Raw genomic sequence first — 7,999 nt, 5'->3', positions numbered from 1 at the left:
AATTGATTTTTTACAAATAAATCACAATAAAATAGAGCAACTCAGAAAATAGAAAACTCAACGTCGTCGGAGCAACAGGAAACTGGAATTTAACCATTAACCAAAATTAATCCAGTCTGTTAGAGTTCAGATTTATGCACACTGTTTAAATACACTTGGGTTAGGGTTAGGGTCTTCGTTTTAATTACTGTATTCTATTTTTACACTGCCATCGTGTATCTCGGAGTAAAACCTTTGATGCAGTGTGAAGAAGAGCCCAGGCTATGATAAATCACACCTTAACTTATTAAATCATCCTTTTGCTTTGTGAAAAATACTTGAATTGAGCCCTTAGCCTTCTTTTACGCAGATGCGGCAGCACTGCCATTATGCCTGCCGGCTTTGCTTTTTCACACTGAACAAAACATCCTGTATCTGTCCGTACTGACCCTGTTATATATATATGTCAGAATGTCTAATGCTTGGAAGGTAATGAGCCCCCGGACCTCGTTGTCTGCCCAATTCCCTTTCATTCTCGGTTGCTGTAGTTTAGCTGCTAACTGCTGCTAGCCTTTTTTTTTTAAATCTCCCAGTAGTTGGGGTACACAAAAAACATGTAAAATATAATAATAGTGATAACGTTGCAACAGTCCCACCTTGACCGGGCTGTGTAAAGGGGGCTTATCAAAATCCACTTAGACAGACTTGTGAGTTGGGTCTCTCTGATGCCCCCCCCCCCCCCCCCCCCCCCCTGAGACAAGATGTCCCTTTTTCATCCTGAGAAGATTAGCTTTGCCCACCCCTTTTGTTTATTTTGTTATTTCCTGTTGCCCTCTATATAATTATCACCAAAACTCACTCTGGTCAGAGAGAATTAAACAGCTTTGTTGTGAACATCTATCTCCACTGCACAGTGAATGAAACTCATGTGAACCAGCCAAAGAATTGGATTTTATTTTTCTTCAAAATGATGCTGGATGAAAAGCCAGCCGATCAAGTATGTAGGATTAATCATCTGGGGATCAGGACGGCCTGAACCAAAATTGATGACAATCCATCTAATAAATAATAATTGTCGAGTTAACTAGAAGCTAAACGGTTTCAAGCTTCAGTTATATTATATATAGCAGAACAAAAAGTGGTTCAATGAAGACGTGCAGGTGGCTTTTTGCTTTTGCTATTTCTTCCCTTATTAATAAAATGCAACCCTGTAGCTCTCCAATGTACATATAAAGGCCAGCTTGGAAGCAGTATGAGCTCTAACCATGGCTGATCATGGCAACACCTATGTTTCTATAACACCAGTGAATTATCCAGAACACCACAGACCAGAACAGGCAATTTTGTTACCTTTCAGGTTTGATTTGAGGGTGTTTACACCCACATTCAATGAACCATGTAGAAAAAATGCTGCCCCCGATATAAACATACTCCCCAAGGGTAAAAAAGGGCTGTGACTCCTAGTCTGTTTACCAAGAATTGATGTGAACACCTGCTGGAAGTCAGCACTTTGCCCTCATAGGCATTGTTTCACTTGAAATCTATTGTGGTGGAAGAGAGCCAAAACAATGAAAAACGCATTACTGTCCTAAAACTGCATTGTATACTTCTGAAACCCAGTAATGTCTAGTGTCTATTGTTGCTCAATGGATTCCGAATATCCAATAAAGTCTCTTTATCTGCTATTCAACACATATAAACTACTTTATAAATGATATTGTGTAATACAGTATTAGTTGAAAATACGACTAAGCTGTCAGCATATATTGTGTGTGTGTGTGTGTGTGTGTGTGTGTGTGTGTGTGTGTGTGTGTGTGTGTAGCAGCTTGAAATGTTATGTCTAATAAAGCCTGCAAAGTCAATGTTAGAATAACAAAACACAATTCTGTAGCTTGTACTATTGCTTTTGCTCGTTGAAGTCGGTTTCTTTTTGGATCGTAATCCTCTTGGTGCATGAGTGGGCCTATAGTGAATTTGTGACACATCATGTGACATGCTGGGTTATCAAAGTTTGGACGTACTACATTTTCTTGTGGAAGGTCAAGAAGGTTCCTCTTACTCTTTTGTCGTCCTACCACTCTCCACCCCACTGTCTATAGACCATCACCTATCATCTGGATCACTGCTCAATGATCATGCTTAACATGACTTGGAAGTGTGTTGTTGCTTTTGATGATCTTATTCAGAGTTAGAGGCTATGTGCAGGGTTTGAAAACACAATTCATTGTTAAGCTGTAAGACAGATAAGGGTATACTGTCAGAGGGGATGTAGGAAGCACCAGCACACAGATCTTGGATCAAGACTATTGAACCGTGTATTGATTTGAGCAAATACTGTTGGAGGCAAACTGTGCCCCATGTTTTCAAAGGCTGTGCTTTTTTTTTGCCATTGATTGAAATGCTAATCGCTGTGGGTGGTGTTGATGTATATTAGTAAATTGTAAGATTAATGAGGTAAAAAAAGAATCATACATTTTTGTGTTTTAAAGTTTTTATAATTTTCATGATGTGAAAAGATTGCCAACCCGATATTTACTAAGACCACATTTAGCATGCAATATATAATGCAACACTCGTTCACCACGAGTATAAAACGTATAGATTGTAGTGCTAAATCTTATGACAAGGTGGTGACATTGTTTACTGAGCACCCTTCACATGCACCAGGGCCATGTATGTGGTGGAGGCTTTCTCTCAATCTGCGTCATTTCATTTCTTAAAGAGCTCAATGACAAACAAGAAACATCACAGTTCCTTTTATGAAAAATAGTAATAATCTTTCACTGGAATCAAAATATTTCTTCCACTTAATCATTTAAAAGTCAAACATTTTAATTATGAGATTATTCTCATTTCCTCTTCTATTCCGTCTAGTTTTACTGGAGGGGACTGGAATCAATTTCGGCGAGAGGCAGGGAAACACCCTGCTGCACAGTTACTGTCATGTTATTGTCAAGCTAAGTGATAGAGAGTCTGAGAGGAGAGAACAGGGTTATATTCCTGAGATTAAGTGGAGCATCTGGCCATATCTGTCATAGCAATGCATCTTTCTCAACCACATCTTTACATGGTAATGCAGCAATGCACTGTTCTTTTAAAAGCCAAAGGTTATTTTTTGACATTTAACCATGTTCCTTGGTTGGTTTAGATTTACAGTGAGCATGGTTTTACTAAATAGTCAGATTCAAATTTATAATGCATTCACAAGAGTGTGGGTATAACCTCTTTCTGTAACCTTACAGCCTGTGATCATCACTGTCTCTTTTGCTTTTACTACCTGTCCAGGTCTTGTCACTTTCAGCCGGAGTGCATGCCTGAGTAACTTTTGCTGAACAGTGGCTACTTTGGCCACCAGTGTTAAATACAGCATCATGGCACATTGGCTTTCTATGTGTTGTCCCTACATTTCCAAAGATCATCAGTAGTTTAAAGTAGACATATAGGCAAACTGACAGAAAGCATGTGGAGTAGTACCAAAAGCATGTGTGTGAAGGGAGCTCTCAAGAAAGGTTTGTTTACTTCTTCTATTACTTTGTTTCAAAGTGATGCATGCTAAAAGGTCAAATCAGCTAACGGCAAAGTTGGCCAACATCAGCAAACACTGGTAACTGGTTGTCAACATGTGAGACTGAAGCAGCAAAAACTCTTTAAGTGCATCAACTTCAATATGAGTGCTTCTGTTGCTCATTTGTTCAAAATGTCTATTTTTACAATAAATGTCACATATGCTTGATTTCATTTCTTGAATACTCTGCACGCTGCACTGTCTATTGGTTCAGTTTCCATCACTAAAATGCATTTATATGTGGACGTTTCCCTTTCTTAACAAAATAAATAGTAAATATATATTAATATGTTGATATTAAATAGTTAAGATGCACTATCAAAGCCTTTTCATGTTATATTTTCATGTTGTAAATGAAATTCACCAAATAGCAGGAGTCAGGGTAACTTAAATGTGCCAATCAATCCAAATTGAAAAAGACCTCCCTCTAATTAGCGACCACATCTATCCACTTGTATTTAAATCACCCACAGTGAATACTACCTGAGTTTTAAAGACTTGACATTTGAACTCCTCCCTTCCACTGCTGCACACACAACAGATAAAAGAAGGTATTAAATTCACTGTGTCTTGCAACGTGAAGGCGAGCCGAAAAGAGATTGTGAGAACTCTGTGCCACACCTCCCAATTCTATTACCCCTCCCCCCTATCTTCAAAGAGGGAAGGAAGCCTTCGAGAACAGGGTTTAGGTCCCAGGAGACACTCAAACAATTGGATCTTCTGACTATTGCATGTAACAATTCACAATTTAACCTCCTCCGATGATTGTTGAAGGTGGATTAGAGCACATCATTGTTAGAAAGATAGTGATTTTTCGATTTAAATGTAAATCAGTCTTTTTCAATCAATATTTTGCTGCATAACTTTAGGTGTTAGCAAGAATTGATATGTCTCAAAGTTAGAAAGGACCTCTGAAATATTAAGATAAGTTTGTAAAGCATTTGATTGGGGATTTATTGACATGCTACTTATGCTAGTAAATCAGGACGGACTGTACTGGAATCTCATCTGACTTCTGGATACCTGAGAAAAATGCCTTTCAAAAGACTACATCCTATTGATATATTTTACAACAAAAGTTTGATACAGCAAAAAGCACTCATAAAAACCAGAATGATGTACTGAGTAATCGTAAATAGTTGTGTATGGGTTTTTCAGAACTTGATATAAAGACGAACTTCTTTGCCGGCATGCCTATCCAGCGCTCCGCCTCATCCGTCTCATGCTGCAGAAGGTTAGGTAGGAGCAGTTGTCAGTCATTATGGTGGCACCAGGTTTTCATTCAGTGCAGTACACCCAGAAGTGACTCGGATGATTGCGGCCCAGCCCTGGACCATTTCCCAGTTTGTAGGGGCTCGGTCTCATGAGGCAGAGGCAATATGTACGCTGCCCACTCTGGGAGGTCCTTGTTGCAATGTTTGGTGGATAGACGGCTGTTTCACGTCACTGTTGAAGTGTATGCAGCAGCCTTTTCTTGCACTCAAAAGGTTATTGCGACAGACCAGTCTTTGCGAAACAATTCTTGAAGGTGTGCAACGCCCGGTGTTGCATTCCTCCTCGTCAATGTAAACTGCTCTTGTTGCTCAAGGCCTTGGGGAACCGAAAAGGAAGTCTTGGCCTGGATATCTGCTGGCTATATCAGAACCCCAGAAATATAGCCCGCTGCCCCCAGAGGCTTATCCGTTGTCGGACCGATAGCCGATTGATTCTGAGAGTGGGAAAGAGGGCCGAGAGTTTTTGCATTTCACTCACATAAACACGGGGCACCCCTTTGTGACTTCCCAGAGAGTCAAGTAAACATGCATGCCCCAGTTTACGCAATTGAGTATACACTAACGGACTCCCTACTGCTACTTGATGGTCCAGTCATTGCAGAGATGAAGCTTGATCGGGAAGGACTAATTGCACACACACGCAAATTACCCAGTGTTTTCACACACACATTACTCAGCCAGGCTGCATCATGTGAGTCCCCGGCTAGCACCACACATACCAGTAATTTTACATATTAGGTAAGGATGTAGCAAACAGTTTTCCTCTGAATGATTTAAACATTAATCCACATTAACGTCATCTAATCTGTCTGAGATCAGGCACTGTCATACATCACACGTTAGCACTTCCTTTAAAAGTATACAGGAAGCATTAATTGTAATATTGATTTTAGCTGATTCAATGCATGACTTTAATGACCAGGTTTAAATAAATTAAAGGGTTTCATTCATAAATTGTAATTTCATCTGAGCAGTTGTTTGTTTACTAATGTGACAACACACTTTGTTAATGACAATGATATTAATTCATACGTTGTCACATAATAGCATTTCTATTCTGTTACGTTTTTTTCTGAGGGAGAAGACTACTTAAAAACTGCGACACATGCCCAGGACATTATTTTGTGGGATTGAAACCAGAGTTGCCAACTCTTTTTCTCAGGAAATAGGTATTGGCCATTCAAAAAGACACCATAATCTAATTCTATTTGTTTGGATGCACAGTGATCTATGCATGAAGTTATCATTATTTTCTGAAGAGAAGTTATGTCGGTATCCTGGCAATAGCAACAGCTGCCAGCTCTTGCAGGTTGATAAGCGGACAGTGGTTAAATAGAATGTTTTAAATAACAAGTTCAAATGGAAATGTATTGCAGTTTGGTGCAGCGGTTTGCCAGATTAGCCATGGACAGATGCAGAGATGCAAACACACCTATGCACACATTCACTCTAGCACACACGACTGATTTCTCTATCTTCTGGTGGACATAATTATGATTAGAGAAGAAAAACGTTCACATTTTGCTTTAATGGTTGTACAGTTATTCATTCTTGGCGTCCACAGGGACCGCAGGCGGTAGTTTTGTATGTTAAAGTTGAATAACGTTTGCTCCTACAATGATGCTCCAGCATGTAGACCACAAGCTAATTGTGGAGTTTTTCCTTCTTCTGGTGTTGACATAAATTGTTGGATAGTTTGCACAAATCTCTGGTTCTCTGATTACACTGTCATGATGCTGTGCCTGCGTGATTTGGTCGTCTAGGACCGCATCAACATCACACCGAAGACCACTAAATGGAATAGATGAGGGCCCCTGTGAGGGGCCTGGCAATTGAAGAACGAGCTGAACAAAATTAGAGAGCACATGAAAAGTGTTGCAGACGCTGGTGAATCAGTTTTCCTTTGCAATTACAGTAAGATAGCTTTTATTTTATCTGGAGAGGCCAAGACGGGTACAGCTCTATATGGCTGTCAGCAAATACAAACAAAATCTACAGCCGACAGTAAATCTTGTGGGCTTTTGAGGATATTTTAATGACTTGCCTTATAGTTTACACGGCTCACAATCAGATTATTAGTAGTGGAGGACAAGAGGCTAATTGAAGTGTCACTCAGCGCTAAAGTGTCTTTCTTTTCCCCCTTTTGTGCTGAGAGTGGAGAACCATCAATTTGAATAAGTCATTAGCACTTGAAATATAGAAATGGCCATTGATTATTTGGCACACTTAAAAAAAATAGAATATACTGTAAAGCGGAACAGAGGGTACAACCATTATGCATAATAAAAGAAGACCCAAGATGCTGGATAGAATCCCTATTTACTGTATATACACCCTTGTAGTGAGGTTAGCCATTACAATTGTTCTTACTATATATATATTAATGTAATTATTGCAGCTTAAGATGAAATTTAAAATGGGTTTCACCAAAAATAGCTGTTGCCTTCAAAGGTAGAGTAAGACAAATTGTAATGGCTAACGTCACTACAAGGGTACTACAACTCCCTGGTACACAACCATTTTTCATAGGTTGCATATGTTTGTTGTCCGTTCATCCTGTGTCCAACAAAAGTGCCTGCTGCTCTGTTCAGTCTCTGACAACAATGGACACCTTCCATCTCAGGTCAGTGTGACCCTCTCTGGGCCATTAATCAAGACTACAGCAGAACAGCAGTGTACAGGTTGTCAAAGGACAACAAAGGACACATAAAGCTCTCATTCAACACAAATAGCCTCATTAACACCCCTAGGATTTTGCATGAAGAAAAACTGATACAAATGTAATGCTAATGCTACTAGTAAGAATATAGTAAAAAAAGAATAGATATAGTAATACAGACAATAATATGAAGTATAGACATTGATGTGTTTACATGTACATGTGTTGTGTCTGAAGATATAAATTAGTGCTTTATTTCACCTTATTTAAACAATATATTAATTAAATTGTATTTTTTTTACCTTAATATCAGATATGCTCTCTATGGCAAGATGTCGGATTCAATTATGTTTGTTAGGTATCATTCAGGAATATCTTAGTTTTTTTTCTTGAATCTGTCTGTGAAACAAACAATTGTCGAGGTTAAATTGATCACTATAAGCGGATGATTATTATAACATTTATTTTCTTTCTTTCTCAAGTGCATAACACCTAATTGATATCTGTAAATATATTACATAC

This window comes from Pholis gunnellus (assembly GCF_910591455.1).
Source record: "Pholis gunnellus genome assembly, chromosome: 9".
Taxonomy (NCBI): Eukaryota; Metazoa; Chordata; class Actinopteri; order Perciformes; family Pholidae; genus Pholis; species Pholis gunnellus.
The sequence above is the reverse complement of the archived record's forward strand: the minus strand, read 5'-3'. Positions refer to the sequence as shown.